Source organism: Globicephala melas, chromosome 8 (assembly GCF_963455315.2).
Source record: "Globicephala melas chromosome 8, mGloMel1.2, whole genome shotgun sequence".
Classification (NCBI taxonomy): Eukaryota; Metazoa; Chordata; class Mammalia; order Artiodactyla; family Delphinidae; genus Globicephala; species Globicephala melas.
The window spans coordinates 39,807,744-39,826,283 of NC_083321.1; the positions used below are offsets into that span (position 1 = coordinate 39,807,744).

Consider the following 18,540-nt stretch of genomic DNA (forward strand, 5'->3'; position numbering starts at 1 on the left):
CTATTTAGGGGGGATTGTGTTATTCTTGGATAAACAAGGAGCAAAAATACTTTTTTACAGTTTGCCATAAAGACAGCAATAGGACTTTTCACAAGACAAACACAATCAATGATTCAGGGAAGATGAGGGCATCTATATTTGTTCTTCCTTGGACATCACGCACAGTGGGATATTTGGTCTCTACAAGCCGAGGAAGTGGCAAAACAGTTTCTGGTATGCTTTCCCAGTTCTACCAGATATGTTCAGATGTCAGAGCCCTGGCAGCTGGCCTCTGAGGGCCCTGCAGGATGGACAATGGGTCCTCCTCTCACTTACTATGCCCTGTGCCTCTTCTGTGTAACTTCTTCCCAGCTTCCTTGTTGAAATTAGTTTCTGGAGACAGAATCAGATTCCACTTACTTACATAGAACATTGACCATATACACTAAGCACGCACAGACTGTTCTTACATGTTACCCCACTTGATCATCACAGCAACTCTGTAAAGTAAGGAAGGACATTCTTATTTTCTAAATTGGAAACCTGAGACTGAGAGAGGGAAAGTGACTTGCCCAGACCTCACAACTGAACCTACCTTGCAACTGAACCTACAGATTCCACTAAAGTTCTTTCCTCTACTCCAAGCTGCCTCTTCTCCCCTTGAGATCCAGGCCTTTGGAGGACACCGCTGACTGATATTGTCTAGTGGAAATCATGCAGGATTTAGTGACCAAGCCCTGGGGCCTTGGGAAAATCACTCTGAGACTTTTTGTATCTTGGTGCTCTCATTGGGCAGAAGTCAGTTCGACCTTACAGGACTGGACTTTGTAAGAAGTAATTGTTAGAACATATATAAAATGTCTCAAAATAAACGGCTCGAAAGAAATTAATACCTTAATAAGACATATGTTAGCTTGTTCTAGGATGATGGGTCAGTCTACCCTCTCTCACCGTCCTGGGCTTCAGCTTATGCCCAAAGGCAGGAAAGAGCAGAGGCACTTCTTTCTTCCATCCTGAAAACAAAAGGACAGCTTAGTCTGTTTCAAAGTGCATTATGTACTATTAGATCATTTCTAAACATCAGTCTTTAAATCAGAGTAGTATTCAACTTCCAAATGATCCAAGTGAGTAGGCATTTTTGCTACTGACCATTGGTTTTAAAGAAAGGCTGGATTTTCAATCCCCTGAGTTTGCAAGATATCATTTGTGACTATGACTCTCCAGTCTGCTCCCTTCTAAGTGCTTGAATGAAGACCCATGCCAGCCTTCTAACCCCATTTCTAGGAGGAGGGAAGGCAACAGGAACTACGGCAGTGTGCACTGAGCTCAGTGCTTTTCTCTGTCCCACTCACCTCTACTCACCTTTGGTGCCTCAGCTTTGAACCAAGCTGGGGATCCTAGGAAACACGCTGCCTCCTATCGCCCAGCCCTGGCTTTCCCAGGCCTGGTTTTGAGCCCTTAGGCTTGAGCTGATGCCAAATTCTACACCTCCCCCTTGAGCTCTCTTTTAGGTCTACACATTTTAAGGCCTGGCTTGGAGACTTCATTGGGCATGAAGTATATGGGATCTTTGATTTTCCAATAATAAATAAATCAGAGATTAGAGTAAGAGCTGCTGAAATCTCAGAAATCTGCCCTCAGTTTATTGCAAATCTCTTTACATGTTCAGATGCTTTGGATATACATTAAAGTCTTTGGCCCATATTTATGGTTTTGAACATTGCCTTAGCTTTTTACTAATGCATCACTAATTGGCATGGGAATGAGAAGGCACCGACTTTAGCTGATGCCCCAACTACTGACCTCTCTTGGCAATAACTCCTGATGCTTAAGAGGAATCAAAAGCATTGTAGAAAAACCCACAGATTCTTCTCATGTGTTCGAGGAACTGAGAAGCCCTTGGAGAAGTAAAATTATCCTTAACATCATCATCAGAAGGCAAGGGAGGTGATACGGGCCCTCCCCTATTAAGAAGGGTGGGGACGGTTGGTGCTATGGGGACACAGGGGGAAGTTCCTCATGGGGACATCGGGAGGCCCACCTTCCTCTTACTATCTTCTCTTGCAACTGAACCAAATTCAACAATATGGCCTTCCTTATGCTGGGCCATCAGTGAGTAGGTATGTCAGGGGCACATGAAGGCACAAAGAGTTTGGGATTGTGGTGGGAGAAGAAAAGATGGAGAGATGCGAGAGACAAACTTTACCACCCTCATAGCTGATCTGTTGATTAGAATTATGACACTGTACCAGGACCATTAGTAAAGCAGGATACATGCAGATCAGGGAGACCAGGATACAGGGGGGATGACAAACCATGTCACGAGAAAAAGCTGAAAAGCCCAGAGCTGTTTAATGTGGAAGAAAATATGGCATGAGGGCAATGAGAGCTGTTTGTCAATATCTGAAGTGTGAATATGAGGAAGACTTGCTCTTCAATCAGAGAACCTAGAACTAGAAAGATGCAAATGAAAATATTCCCACAACATTTTAAGGGTTCCAACAATGAAGGGAGGGGAAATGGAATACTCCTGTTTATTGAGCGCCTTCTATGAGCCAGGGTCTGTATGAGGCATTTTGTGTGCCTTTGATGGTGAAGTCTTCACCTTGTTTCTGAAAGTTTATATGATGAGAGAACTGAAACTCAGAGAAGTTATGGAGCTTATCTGAGATGCCAGAGCTAGTGAAGAGCTAGCGAAGAGCTTGGATTTGAACTTCCATCACTTCACACAGACCCTATTATGGTAGATGATCAAGCAGAGTCTGTGTGACCTCACGTTGGAGGAACTGAAGAGGGATTCCTATGTGAACCAAGGCTAACACTCACTGCTCTCTGAGGTCCCTTCCAGTTCTGAAACTCTGTGCACAGTCCTGGTGGCTCAAGGAAGCATGGCTGGAGTGCCGAGAGCTGGGAAGAGGAAGGCAAGAGGAATGCTTTGTGGGTAAGTCATCTGTTCAGCAGAATGATGTGAATGACAAATGGGCCTCCCCCCAGGACTGATTCCCTCCAACTGTACCCAACAATAAAATGCTCCACAAAGAAATCTGACAATTTGGTTGTTAATTCAAAACATCCTTCTCCAAGCTGCCTATAACTATAACCTAATTGTTGCAAGTTGGTGGTTTATAAAAAAAGAATAGAAAAGAAAGTAAAATCACATTAAATACAAATGTGCATTTCTTCTGCAATACCTCACTCTGTTTTTATGTTCATTTTACCCTGTACTCTTTCATGTTACCGTCAGATCCTTAATCTATACACTAAACATTTATTTCTGTAAAAAGTCTAATGTAATTTCAAGAAATGAGAGGTTTTCCCACTCTCTCTTATGAGAGGTGATTCAGTGGTAGATAGTCTGGACCCTGGAGCATAGGACTTGATTTAGGCCAGGGATGCAACAGTAGCTAGCTGGCTATTTGACTTAGACAAATTATTTAACTTCTCTGAATTTTGGTTTCCTCATCTATAAAATTAGATTAGAATCTATACATTTCAGGGGCTTCCCTGGTGGTGCAGTGGTTAAGAATCTGCCTGCCAACACAGGGAACACAGGTTTGAGCCCTGGTCCGGGAAGATCCCACATGCCGTGGAGCAACTAAGCCCATGCACCACAACTATTGAGCCTGTGCTCTAGAGCCCACAAGCTACAACTACTGAGCCCGCGAGACACAACTACTGAAGCCCACGCACCTAGAGCCCGTGCTCTGCAACAAGAGAAGCCCCTGCAATGAGAAGCCTGTGCACTGCAATGAAGAGTAGCCCCTGCTTGAAGCAACTAGAGAAAGCCCGTGCACAGCAATGAAGACCCAATGCAGCCAAAAATAAATAAATTAAATAAATTTAAAAAAAAAAGAATCTATACATTGCAATGGGGGGTGTGGCCTACAGATGATTTTCTACAAGAAAGTCTTCTAAGCTCTAATAGAAAATACTGGTGTTTGTTACTCTTTTCTAGGGCAAAGGGTTTGGCCCATGAGGCATTGTTTTGGCTCCTGGGATAGTTTCAGATTTATTTATTTATCATCCATCTCTCCACCCACCTATCTATCCATGTCTCCATCCCCCTATCTAGCTTTCTATTTATTTAATAAATGTTGATTGACTTTATGTTATGTACCAGATATACAATCAGGAGCTAGGAATATTGGCATGAATTAGATATAGCATGATTCCTGCCTCCAAAGACCTTCTTTCCAAAGAGAGGGGAAGACACATTTATATATAATTACGTAATGGAGAAACCATGGTGTATGACTGTACCTCTTAAACTTTGGGGGGAAATGTAACCATCTCAGATTATTTTGCTTTCCCAATTGTCTATTAGAAATAATGGAGACTATCATGAGAATTTCAATTGTGAATCTGTCCTGGAGTGGGAAATAGAGCAAATCTTAGATACAAAGAAGGGAGATACTTTCTCTGGCCTTTGGGGCTGGATGGGGGGATGGGGATGCCCTGGGAGACTGGGAAATGATTCTGGTGGTGAGTGACTCTGACTCATGGCGCAGGCCAGGTGAGCTGTGCCCCTAACTTCAAGTTGTTCTATTCTTGGGCCATCGATGGTAGTTCCACGGACAGTAAGTGTGGTGGATGCTTTGTTTCCTAACTGCTTGTCTTAACAAGCAACAGTTCAGGGAACTGAGAATAATCTGAGGACTCAGGGAGAGCAGACGCCACCCCACAATCCTGGGGGAGAGCTAGTTCTCAACTTCAGCCACCCTGCCACAGTGGGTGCTCCTTGGGAAAAGGAGGAGCATGCATGTGAAAGATAAGCCGAGCTGGTTGCACGGAGCTGGGATGATCTAGTTGTTAGCGTCCAGGCCGAGTGTGTGGATTTCAGCTCAAGCTGCAGACCTGGCAGGGAGCTAGAGGCTAAGCAGGAACTGAGGAAGTAGACCCCTGAGGGGTGCCTTTGCAGCGAGCATTAGGGGAGTAGGAACTTCCTCCATGTCCTGGCTAGCAAGATTAATCACACTTGCTGGGGTGATGGGCAGTTCCACCCAGTGGGCATTCTCATTGACTTAGGAGTATGCTGAAGCTCTTCATTTTCTCAGGCTTGGCTGGCTGAGATGGGCAGGAGCTGATAATTTTGATCATGTACTATCTTCTTCATGTCTTTATATACCTTCTTCTTATTCCCATGTGTATACAAATGTAACACACAACTTTGAAAGGTTTATGTAAGATTTAATTTCACTCTCCATCATTTCCTTCTGTGTAATTACATGCACCATTTGTGTTTCACTTATTATATGTCAGGTCCTACAATAAATGCTTTGCATACACTAACAATATATCTGTTAAGATTCTTCATGTGGCAAGGAGCAGAACCATCTCAAACTGGCTTCATTAATAGATGGTACCTTGGCTCGTGTAAAGGAAAAGTCCTGAAGCAGGTTTAGTTCAGGGGATCAAAGATATCAACAAGAACCAGCTTCTTTCCATCTCTTTGTTTCACCTTTCATAGTTCATCTTCACCTTAAGATTGGCTCCATGGTCATGAGATGTCTACCAATAGCTCCTGGGTCTGTATTGTCTCTCGGTCCATGTCCACAGAATCTCTTCCCTAAGGAGCAAACAATCTGGGCTCCATATTGGACCAGCTTAAGTCAAAGCCCACCCCTGGACAATCACAAAGGGAAGGGGATGGAGTTGTGCTGACGGGCTGAGGTCTACATCAGTGACCTGCTCGGTCACTGACATTGTCTTTTTTCCTCCTTGTCTTACTTCCCTGTTCCTCTCCTCAGTATACAAGATCTGCTTTGGAGGAATATAACCCAAAGCAGTATCTTTGCCCCACAACTGAGGTATAGGAATCTCTAACCATTCTTTTCTTTTAATTTCTTTTTTAAATTAATTTTTATTGGAGTATAGTTGATTTACAGTGTTGTGTTAGTTTTCACTGTACAGCAAAGTGAGTCAGTCATACATATACATGAATCCACTCTTTTTTAGATCCTATTCTCATATAGGTCATTACAGAGTGTCTGTAGCTATTCTTACCATAACTAAGAAAATACCATCAACATAACAGGGACTTAATAAGTGCCAGTGGGTGGATGGATCCCAACCCAGGAACGTGGTTACCACACAAAATGTGCTTTGTCCCTTGCAGGCAGAGTATGACCATGATCCTTCCCCACCCTCATTTCATTATTTCTTCTTTGGGTCCCATAATGATGTAAGGAAGACAGATACAGGTGTCTCTTTCTGAACCTTAGCAGATTGTTTTGACTGAAGCTTTCACGGACATCAAGGGAGCAAACTATAATGGGTACCTGGTTACGAGACAATCCCAGGGAGGAAACATTAACAGAAATTTTATGGATGAGATCCCACAAAATAGTATAGTAGCTCTTCTAATGTCCTCCTGATTCTACTCCAGTCCCAGTACCGTGATAACTCACGTCTTGTAATACAGATGGGGGGTCAGTGGGAGTGACTTCTGATACTTTCTCCTGACACTCCAATTAAACAATTTGGATTCAAAAGATTTCTAACCTTTCCAGACTCTTTATAATAGAATGTAAACAAAGTTCCTTAGGGAGTGATAAAATATTATTCATGAGAAAAATGGGGGGTATAACAGAAGCACTATAAAACCACCAGCAGAGGAAATAACATTTAAGAAAATAATGCTGTGTCCCTGGTTGGTAGATTAAGAAAGAAGGGAAGTAAATCATTTTTATTCTTCCGCTCTTCATAACAGTTTGTAATTCTGTTGACTCTTGGGCTTCCACATGGCTAAAGTTAGGTCTATAATATTCACAGAAATTGAAGCCTAGAAGGATTTGTTTTTGTGGGTTCACATGTGTATTCAGATATTCTGAATTAAAGTCAGGATTAAGTTAAATTAGGAAAAGTGCAAGTTATGGTGAGAAGACTTATGAAGGGAAATGAAGACTTCTCAGATCTTTACCGTCCAAATTTTTTATCCATCAACATTGCTCTGAAACACATTTAAAAATACTTAAAATGTGTTACATAAAAAAAAAATACATACGATTTGAATAGTCACTCTTGCCCAGACTTAATTAAAGTATCACAGGAGCCCACTTACTGAAAGTCTGTCCCTAGGACAGGATGATCTGGACAGAAGGAAGGTTGGAGTGGAAGGAATTTCACATGTGTTACAGTGAACAAGTTCAACTGGTGTAAATTCAGAAAGCAAAATTTTTTTAGTAACAGCTTTCTTGGGGAATATAATTGGCATAAAATAAACTTCACATGTTAGAAGACACAATGATAACTTCCAACATATACACACTCATGAAACCATCTCTACACTCAAGATGGTGCATACACCAATCTCTCCTCAGAATTTCTTTATGACCCTCTGTAACCCTTAGAAACCAACTTAATTTTTAGTGCCTACTCTTCTTTAAGCTTATTTTGTGAGACCAGTTCCTTTTCTGCCCTTGGATGAAAACTTGGGCTATCCCTTGAATTATTCTTAAGTAATAAAAAATGTTTACCAGTCACTTAAAGTCTCAAAACATGTTCTCAATTTATAAAGCAAATAATCCAATCTCATGTAACAGTGAAATTTTCCATCTAGATTTACTGTTATGACTTTTCTCCTTCTCCTACCTTGCGTCTGCTGCAGAGGCCAGGCTGTGGTGAGACAGCAGGGTATGGGTGGCCACTTTTTCTTTCCCTACACAGTAGTTTTACTCTTCTCTCCCCCTCCTGCTTTCTATACCTCTGGAGCTGGAACACAATGAACCAGAAGAGGGAAGAGATGCAAAAGAGTTCTTAAATGAGCAGTCCTGTTGAGTGAGAGCACACACGGTTGGAGTCTCCAGAGAATCCCACCCCTACCCTCATTGCTGGAGGTCTTCATCTGCTGCACTCTTTTTTTTTTTTTTTGCGGTACGTGGGCCTCTCACTGTTGTGGCCTCTCCCGTTGCGGAGCACAGGCTCCAGACGTGCAGGCTCAGCGGCCATGCATGGCTCACGGGCCCAGCCGCTCTGCGGCATGTGGGATCTTCCCGGACTGGGGCACGAACTCGCGTCCCCTGCATCGGCAGGTGGACTCTCAACCACTGCGCTACCAGGGAAGCCCTGCTGCACTCTTGATGAAGGCTCTCTTCCAGCTCCTTCCAGCTCCTTGTTTACTCCTTTGCAGCCTCCTGACACTTAATGGTGTCCCTAGTTTGTTTCTGCTAAATTCTCTCTATCCCTTCAGGTCCTCTTAGATGAGACTTAAGATGACCCCATGCAGACTCTCTCTTACATGGGCCCAAGTGTGGTCCAGCTTTCTTTGTTCCTTCCAATCTGAAGAGGTTACCCCAAATGTAGCTCTCCGTCCTTTGTTCCTCCATGTGAGCAGCATATTGGCTGTAATATCTGTTCCTATAGAGGTATTAGATACAGCCACACTGCTAAATCCCCTCACCCCATGCCCAGAGGACACATATTAAGGTTCACTAGTCATTTCCTTTAAGTTCCTCTCTTTTGACCTGAGGGTAAAGGTAGAAGAACCTTCCAATTTCTCCCTTAGGGAGCTGAGACTCAAAACACATAGACTCCTCTAAAACTCCATTTCTAATCTTCAACTCAACTCATTTTAATCTTTGTCGTGGGTAAGAGTTAAGAGTTACATAGCCTGGGGCTTCCCTGGTGGCGCAGTGGTTGAGAATCCGCCTGCTGATGCAGGGGACACGGGTTCGTGCCCCGGTCCAGGAAGATCCCACATGCCGCAGAGCGGCTGGGCCCGTGAGCCATGGCCGCTGAGCCTGCGCGTCCAGAGCCTGTGCTCCGCAACAGGAGAGGCCACAACAGTGAGAGGCCCGCGTATAGCACAAAAAAAAAAAAAGAAAGAGTTACATAGCCCGGCTTTTGCATATCTTTCTTCAATTCCTGCTTCGTGGCTTCTCACCTCACTCTGGTATGTTGCATATATTGTCTTCAGCTAAAATTAAGACAGAAGAATCCATTTTAACATTCTTTAATGTAAGTTTCACATCCTGGAGGCTAGATGGTTCAGATGGAACATGCAAAACTGTGTTCTCTTGAAGGCTTGGGCTTCTGATTTTTCATTATTCTTCTTGTAGACAAAGAATGTTGTCTATTGTCTTGGTAAACAAAGAAGGATGCTGCAGCCATAAAGCCATCTGGCAGCCCCATGGTGCTCCCCGAGGGAAAAACAGGATACTGGCCTAGATAGTTAAAGGGCATGTCAAAGGGATCATTTCAATGAACTCAGAATCTCACATCTTCCCATACATAGAAAAGCACTAAAATCATTAACTTGAGATGTCTGTTTCTGTGATTAGCAGTAATCTTTTGAGACTTGACTACATGGTTTTTGTTTGTTTGTCTGTTTCATCAAAAACTCCTATATATCCTAGCTCCGCCCTTAGACTTTGGAACAGTCTGCCAGAGCTATTTGAGAGGTTGCTTTCCCTGGCTATAGTCCTCCGTTAGGCTGCTGAATAAAACGTAATTCTCAACTTTTACGTTGTGCATTTGTTTTCCAGTCAACATTCTTTAAGACAGTAAAGAAGGTATGAAATGCCACCAGCTCTCCACTACAAATCCAAGCTTGGAAAATCACATGATGACATTCCTTCCCTCTCTGCCTGTCAAAGACATGCTTCAAAATATAACAAGAAATAAGATGATGACTTTGTGCATAACGTACCTGATAAGAATGAATACAGTAAGTGTTAAACAACACAGAAAGAGTCATGGAAGAAAATATGTTTCAAGCTGAGAGAATGTTCTTTAGTCCATCACTGATTCATCTTTGTACCTTCCTAAGCCCCTGATATAGGGCCTGGCACATAATAAGAATTTATGAATGTAGTTTACTTTGTCCCAAACACATTCTCAGGTGTTGACTTCTGAGTTATAGACAAGGTCAGTTAGTACCACAGTTCACATGTCTGGTGGCTACGTATTGGCTGAGACCAAGCAGTCTAAGAGTATCCACTCTGAGACCCTTGTCCCCCAGCTACAGTTGTCATCTGCTGACGTCCAGGCCCTTCCTTGCTGTTATTGAGGATTTGGAGATTTAACCATAATTCTTCCATTCCACAACCTCAGGCAATTTCAATACCTACATAGGTCACCTATCAAATGACCTGCTTCCTAATTTCTGGGCCTCCTTGATTTCTTTTACCACCCTCTCTACAACGCTTCAGAGACACATGTTATCACCTGGAATTGCTCCCTCAGAAAAGTCCCTCTTCTGCTTCTTACTTTGACCACAACTCCCAATCCCTGCTATCAATTTCATCTCCTCCTTGTCACTATCCCTGCACAGACTGTTCCTTGGTCCTGCCATTCTCTCTCCTATTTCCCTATCCATCGAGGACCCCATGGTTGATCACTGCAATTACTTTCTCAAAGGCATCCTCAGTTTCCTTGCCCTTGTATTTTTCTGCTTTATCTGCCTGATAAAACTTCAACTCTAGATCTATTTCACATTCTTTTTAGTCTACTACACCTGTGCAGCTGAGCAATGTTGGAGAAAAACAAATAACCATAAACTTTGGTATTCTAGAAATTCATGGTCTTTAACCTCATCTTTGGTCAATTTCTTCTAGCAATTTCTTTAAAATTATCCCAATCTTCCCTACTCTGCAAGCCTCCTAGTCAGCCTCTACCTACCCCACACAGTCCCAACTCTCAGCCAATAGCATTTTCTTGTTCTTTATAACACTCGCCATGTGCTTGGGCCCCGGACATTGGTATTTCGTAAAAGCTCCCCAGGTGATTCTGATCCACAGCCACTGTTATGAACCACTGATCTAAAGAAACCCCGAAGACACCTAAAACCCAGCTTAGGGAATCTGTCTCAGGCCTCTGGCTCCACATCACCTCGACTTATTCTATTCACCACCCACTCAGTATCCCATGGTCCCAGCCACTGGGCCCATCTTGGCTTCTTTTATCTCATTTTGCTCCACTAGGATGCGATCACCTAAATTTAGACTACTGACCTGGGTTCTGCAATGATGACCACATAAGGTCCCTGTGATAACCTCAGCTACACACACATAACTGCTGGCATGGGGCACCATGTTTCTATGTCCCTGTCTATTAAGAAGGGGTATCAGACTGGAGGGATTGAGCTGTAAATGCCTTTTAAAACCAGGTTGCAGAATTAAGACTGTGTTATTGCCGTCTTGGCAGCATCACTACCAAATCCCTCTAAAGATGAATTTCCTTCCCTGTAGAGTTTGGGTTAGTTTGCCAATGAGAAGATGCATGAGATTTGCAAGGTGGAAATGGAGTGGTCATTCTTTTCAGAAAGTTGTGGTAGTCAGACACTGTAGGCTTTCAGACCCCTCTCAACCCCTTCATGGCAGCAGTGGTTGGAGAACACCCTTGCTCCACTTCATCAGGATTCATTCTAGTGAATGTTTCTCTGATCCTCAGATGGTAGATCCTTCTACGTCTTCATCCCCCCCAACTCTTCCTACATTTAAGTCCTAATTCCAATATTAATCCTCTTCTTCCCATAATAGCATAGAGGCTAAATTTTCTTGACTGAATGTAAACCGATACAGGGGCTTAATATGCTGGGCAATGGAGAGCTTCTGAATGTTCTGGACTAGAAGGTCACACAATAAAAGGAATACTTAAGGAAAATTGCGTATTGGGAACCCAGAAACCTATCCAGCAGTGATGTTGATAACTACCTCATTTTTTAATGTGATCCTGCTTTGAGGATGTCACCTGGAGGTGTCTGATTACCTGAAGTAGAGGCCAGCTCTGTTGTCATGCTTCTCCCCACTAGCTCTAGTTGATGGTGTGTCGGCATGTGTGTTTGTGTGGACTGGGGATGTGTGAGAAGGCAGCATAACTCTCTTTGTTTATACCTGGTGCCATTCTGTCGTGAATCCAGGAAAGGGAGCTGACATGACATCCAACACCTGGCTCTGGCTCTTGCCAACCATACGAGTAGGAGCAAACGACTCCCTCTGCCTGTGCTTCAGTTTCCTCATCTGTTAGTTGGTCAAGCAAATGAATTACCCCAGAGGTGCCTTTCAGCCCTAACATTCCACCAGTCCGTGAATCCATTAGATAGCAGCTGGATTTCCTTTGACGTCCTTCTAGGCTGGCCTGTGACAAGGCCAGCAAGGGCTAGGCCAGGTCTGGAAGTTGGAAGCTTCCTCCTGGGTCTCTGGGGGCTGATTTATGGTCATGACCTTGTTCTGGGATGGCACCTGAGGGCAGCCAGGGAGGTAAGAACCCACAGGCACTAGAGAAGCAAACAATTGTGCCCACAGTGTCAGGGCCTAGGGCGGGCTTGGCCACACCAGCTGCTGACAGACAGATAAACGGATGAACACACCTCACTCTCACCTCTCGGCCCTCTCCTCGACAGGGCAACTGCAGCCTCTCAAGGTGTGATGACTAGGTTAAGAACAAGGCCCAGTGCAAATTTATGGTGTCTATAAGCTTCCCGTGTTTTCTCAGGGAAGATTCTTTCACCAAGCCTCTCCTTTCCCTTGTCCCAAGGCCCCAGGCCTAAGCCACACACAAATCTTGATTTCATCAGGAGCTCTCTGTTCCCTCAGCTGCTCCTGTTTTCCTTCTGAAGACACATGCCCTTTCCTAGAAGTTTTATTGTTCCCCCACCGTCTCATTTTCTCACAAGTTCCTTCCTGGGGAGCTGGGACTCAGCCAGCCTCTTCTTGTGGCGAATAGGCCCAGTGCCCACAAGAAAGCCTTTTTTTTCTTCATTATGTCTCCTGTTGTCATTAAAATAAAAGAAAGACAATAAAAATCTCTCTTCCTCCTAGTTCTCTTTATAGATTTTCTCATTAAGAGAATTAACAGCAATCAAAGACAAAGCCATAGCTGCTTCTCTTGAGACAAATCAACTTCAAACTATTTGCTACTCAAGTCAGAAATGGTGATTGCTGGCTGCCAACACTGAGCTCCCAGAGTCAGCTTCTATCCTTGCCTCTGCAGTGCAGCTGGGAAGCCAGAGAAGGAGAAGCGGTGGTGTCTGAGGGTGCACGTTCGTACCCACGAACCACCGTCTTCTAGGGTGAAAGGGGAAGTCCATGCTTGGTTGCCGACTAGGCTTCTATAATGGGCCTATAGAATTGTTCTTTCTGGAAGCCATCCAGACCCAGAATAGGTTGAGGTAGAGAGCTCCCCATTCCTGGAAAGGTTTGCATAGAGGATAAATGCACCTCAATTGGCTGAGGAATTACACTGGATGACTGCTGAAGTGCCCTTTTACTCAGAAGACTCCTGGATCCGGGGCCCCTTTGCCACCTGTCTTGAAATGGCGTCAGAACAGAAGGTTCTTCAAGGAAGGACCCAATAGGATATGGAGCCTAGGTACAGCTGTCAGGGATGAGTAGGTCCTCAGGAAGACGCCCCCATGGCAGGCATAATTGTAACTGCAGGTGTGGGTATCCACTAAAATTCTCTGCAGGCAAACCAGAACTTCTCAGGACAGTTGTGGGAACGGCATAATATGGCATGGGCAATGCAATGGACACATTCCAGGTTCCCAGTACACGCTGAAGAAGAGCTTATAGTGACATTAGCTTAGTGAGATATTAAGTTATATTGGAGCATGCAATGGTCTGAGAGTCATGAGAAGCTGGCTACTGTTCTATTCCTTTGTGTGATCTGGGGAAAGTTATTTTTTCTCTCTAGGTCTCAGTTTCTTCATCTGTAAAAATCCAGGATTAGTCTATATCTGCATTGTTATAAAGAAAGTTCCAGGGAAACCTATTCCCATTAGGTACTTCACGTAAAATGATTTCATGGTAAAATATGTTTGGAAACACCATGTGTAATAATGCTCCTTAGAGAATGACAACACTGATGTGCCTGTGAAAGGCTCCAAAAATACTGCAATGAAAACATCTGTTTCTCTTTGTTTAACCTTGTGTTTGCAGAATATCTTTAAACATAGGAGTCTTGTTTTTCCAGTACAAGCCTTTATCACCCAAGGAACTAATCCTCCTCGGCCCGCTGTTTGTGCCCTCAGGGAAACAGTGATCTAGATAATCTCTGAGGTCGTAGGATAGTATGTGCTTCTCTAGCAGGAGAATCATCAACAAAAATCTTTATCATGATGGGCGTGAGCAACACCCATGCTGCCTGAATCTCTGGGTTAGTGTCTGCATCTCTGACTAGTGTCTCTATTATGGGCTTCTGCACGCACGCACACTTTCCTCTGCCTAAAACACTGTCCATACTTTCTGACTGGCTAACTCAGCCTTCTCATCTCAGCTTTAGTGGTACTTCCTCTAGGCTGCCTTCCCCATGCCTCCGGTCTGCGTTAGGTGCCCATTTTATATGTCTTTTACTTCCCAGACCTGTCTTCACCAGAATAAAAGGCCTTGCATGTTGTGTTCTCCTTCTATCTCCAATGCCTATTGAAGGGTTTGACATATAGAAGGCCCTCAATAAACACTTATGGAATGATTAGATACAAATTAAGTGACGTGTGGGATTGCTCCCTTAATTGGGATGGGGGAAGAGTGATTACCACTAATGGAAAGAGGTGGAGACATTTTCTTGTTACCCTGTGGAAGTTATAGATAGAAAGACGTCAGAGCTGTTCAAGACAGAACTGGCTGCCTCTCTTGGGAGAGAGCTTCCCATGACTGAACATGTTCACCATAAACATAAAGGAGACCATCATCAATTGGAATTTTGAATTTTCATTCAAAATTTGACTTTGACATTTCCTGCTAATGCCAAGAATCTAGGATTTCATTCTTCTTTAATCAGTATTCTGTGTAATTTACATATCCCTACAAAATAAGGGTTCTTTTGTCATATATCTTTGGTTTTTGAGAACTACAACTAAATTTAAACAATAATTAATTTACTAGCAGTCTATTAGATTAATAATAGCAATCTAATGCGTTAATAAAAATGCAGTTTAAATGCTGGAGTCAAGGAACAATTAAGCTATATTATGCAGCTCTCAATGATAATAGAGACTAATTTTTAAGTTTATGGTATAATGTTAATTGAAAATATGTGGACCTAAACAAGTGTTGTATGAACACTGTGACTGCAACCTGGTAACATGCAGGAGAGAAAAAAGATGGGAAGAAAACACACACTAATGCAGAGTATTTGGTTAAGGAAGATGGGACTAGAAGTAACGTTTGTCTGTTTTTTAATTTGCTTCTGCAAAATTTCCAATTCTTTTTAATGTGCTTGTCTTCTTTGTAAATTTTTTAAAGATAAAAATAAGATTGGAAATGACAGAAACTATGCTCGCTGGCTCTGCAAACATTATTTTGATATTTTTCCAACTGAGGTTTTGGAGACTTGTTCAAAGATAACTGGACTATAAGAATAATTCTGGCTTCACTTCTCTTTCCCAGCTGTCTTAAAGTGTCTTTCATAAAGAGACAGAATGACAACAATCACCCCCAAATTCAAATACTTCATCTAGTCACTGACAACTCCCAAAGACCCAGGGCTGGAAACCAGGCTGAAAGGGAAAAGCTGAGGCGTTTGGACTTCATCTGCCCTCATTTCCATTTGTGATTCGGGGGTTATGTTTCTTTGGAGGGTGGAGGGAGGTAGGTGGGGACAGTTGGCCCAGGTCAGCAACCCTTTTTCTTTGTCCTAAGATAAATCCCAAAAGCTATTACCAGGAAAAAGAAAAAAAAGTTTGTTTGGCTTTCTGCTGCTCTGGCCATAAACAACAGTCTGGGATCAAGGGTGTTGTTGGTGCACAGGATTTAATCTCCGCCAGGTTTTCTTCCCATAAACATCCTTTCAGCTGTCCTGGCCCGAGACATCTTTCCCTTTGTGAGGTTGCTGCATGGTTTTCGATGGAGCGGCCTGTGCATTGCTCTCCATGGACCCAACTACCAATTCTGACCCTTCAAGCCTGGAAAATCTCAGCTCATTCATGCTTGAGATATTTAGACCCAAGACAGTCCCTGACTTGGTGGCTAAATATAACTTAATGGAACAGAGAGGCCTGGCATAGTAGAAAGCGCATGGCTTCGGGAAGTCAGAGCAATTTAAGTCTGAATCCCAGTCCCTCTGCTTACAAACAATGAGACTTTGGTTAGACAAGTTACTTAACTTCCAGAAGCCCTCATTTCTCCTTGTGATTCCTACTTTGAGGGCTGTCTTGTGGATTGAATAAAGTATCAGATGCAAAGTGACTGGTAGCATAAATTCAAGTTCCTATTCCATTGGTTGCTAGTGTCACAGACTCAAGTGTTGAAACCACATTTTCAAAATATTTCTGATGAACTAAACTGGGTCCTGAGGAAACTCACCAAGATGATGAGTGGTCTGGAAGCCAGTCCCTATGAGGAGTCGGTGAAAGAACTGAACACATTTTGTGTAGAGAAGATCAAGGAGCTATAATGACTGTCTTCCCATCTATGCTTCACTCAAATCTGAAAGAGGGAGCTGACTTGTTCTATTTTTCTTCCTCTGTTACTAAAGAAATATGTATTGAGTGTCTTCTTCTTTTTTTTTTTTTTCAATGGACTCTTTCCCAGTAATACTTATATTTGGGCTAGGAAGGAGTTTTTATTTCCACCCTGGGGCTTTGGTAACAATGGCTGGGTGAGCCTTTACTAAAGAGAACATTGGGGCTCCATAGCTGGGATTTTAAGATCAGTAATTCTTAAACAGGTTGGCATGATAAATGAGATATTTTACACATTATAAGGTGGAATGAAGCTGCCACTTCCCCAACCAACACCCTACTTCTCCTGGCTATGACCAGGAGTCCACTTAGGTCCTCAGGGTTGAAAAGAAGCCAAGGTCTGAACATGGACACACCATCCTGGGTTGATTATTCTGGGAGTAGCTACTAGATCAGATTCCAAACCAGAAAATCAGTTTACAAGGCAAAGTGTGGGTAAGACACGCACGTTTTAACAGAAAGTCCAAACAAAATTAAAGACCCAGCATATCTATCCCCATGAGAGAAGGGCAGGAGTCTGGTTCAAATCTTAGTGGGTAGTTTCCAGATCCCCCATGGATGAACTAGTTAAGAGTTCAGAGGTAGGAGTCCATCTGTGGTCAATGGGTGGTGGTGAGGCAGGGGAGAGGACCATGGCACCAGTCAGGCAAACTCCTTGCTCCTGGGGACATCCAACATGCTCATCTCCATGCAAAAACCAGAAGCAGCTGCCATGGGACTCTTTCCTTCTCTAAGAGGTGATCTGGTCTTGGGGTAGGACAGAACGTGCATGTGTGGGTTAAGAAGCTCAGTCATGAGGACTAGAAGGATTCCAAGGTGCAGGTCTACATAACCCCATACTCTGCCACTTTCGTAGCTGAGGCCCCTTGGGGTCCCATGGTAACCCAAGAGAAGACGAAACCAGTTTTGTTCCCAGAATCTTAGAAGGTTATGTTTACCCTCAGTGCTTGAGGGAACAGGCTATGTACATCTATTGAGTGTCTTCTATGTGCCAGATTCTGTGCTTATCACTGAGAGTAGACTGGGCAACAAGAGATCTCCTGACCTCCTGGAGCCTGTAATTTAGTTGGAAAGATAAACATTGAATGAGTAATTTTAAGTATGATTGGTAATAAAAAGATTAAACAAGGAGGGTCATGGGCACTATGGGGTTTTATAACTGGTCTGAAATAGGACGAATGGATGTGAACTGTAGGGTGACTAAGTTCCACATTATGATCAAAAGAGAGGCATATAACTGCCTGTAGTCAGGCAGTTTGTGTACTGCACAGAGGCTCTAGCTGAGGGGACGAGTGAAGATTGAAATCTAGGCCTTACATTGCTCCTCAAACTGTGCAACTACAGGGTTACATCTGCTTCAAGGCGGTGCTTTTTCTATTTGCACAAAGCCATCATATAATCTGGTAGTGGCCCTGAACTGAGGTCTCCAAATTGTGGCCCATGACAAATTGTGGGCTACTGATATTCTTTGTTGTCCTGTATATTATATTTGTTTACTTATTTATTTTTTTTTTAGTTTTGTTTTTAGATTGATTAGCTGTTAAATTTTAAAGTCTGAGAGATTTCACATTAGAATCCAGATTTCTGAGCCCTATGGAAAAACTGGGAAATCTGATAATACTGGCCCCCATGTTCCTACAAGGAGGCAATTAGCTGGGGGTAAGTGAAGGGTTGCTCCCTTTAGAGAAATAAAGATGTCCCCTGACCCCAATCCTTTACCTCAAGTATCAAAGCTGGAGTTTGCTAGCCCTGTTTTTAATACACCCAGAACTGCATGGAACGGGCTGCCTGCTGAGTGATGGATTCCGTGCCTGGTGCTACTGAAGCAAAAGCTGCAGGATCTGGGTCAGAGATGCCACACAAGGGGCCTCTTATACCAGATAAGAAGTTTGGACCATGCTTTAGGTTTTGTAGGTACCTGAATTCCTATGAATGAAAGTCTGTCCTTGGTCTCATGACACAGTCTTTATACTCATGGCACCAAAGTATATGGACCGAAATAAGAGCTTTCCTTTGTACGTTTGTTTACATGCCAAAGATCTGAGTCTGTTCAACAATCCTTTAGTGAATTCCTGATGGGAACCCAACACTACACTGTGCGATATAGAGGAATTACAAATTTAGTTTGTTTTAGCTTTATTATTCAGTCTACTAAATGACTG

General features: G+C 43.2%; 1 long non-coding RNA gene across 1 annotated transcript in view; it reads right to left on the minus strand.

Annotated features, from left to right (window-relative positions):
- Positions 1-872: 872 nt before the first annotated feature.
- Positions 873-18,540, minus strand: part of LOC132597754 (uncharacterized) — a 145,027-nt gene continuing 127,359 nt past the window's right edge. The window contains exon 5 of the long non-coding RNA XR_009565042.1: positions 873-992. This is a non-coding gene — a long non-coding RNA (uncharacterized lncRNA). The remainder of the gene's footprint in view (positions 993-18,540) is intronic.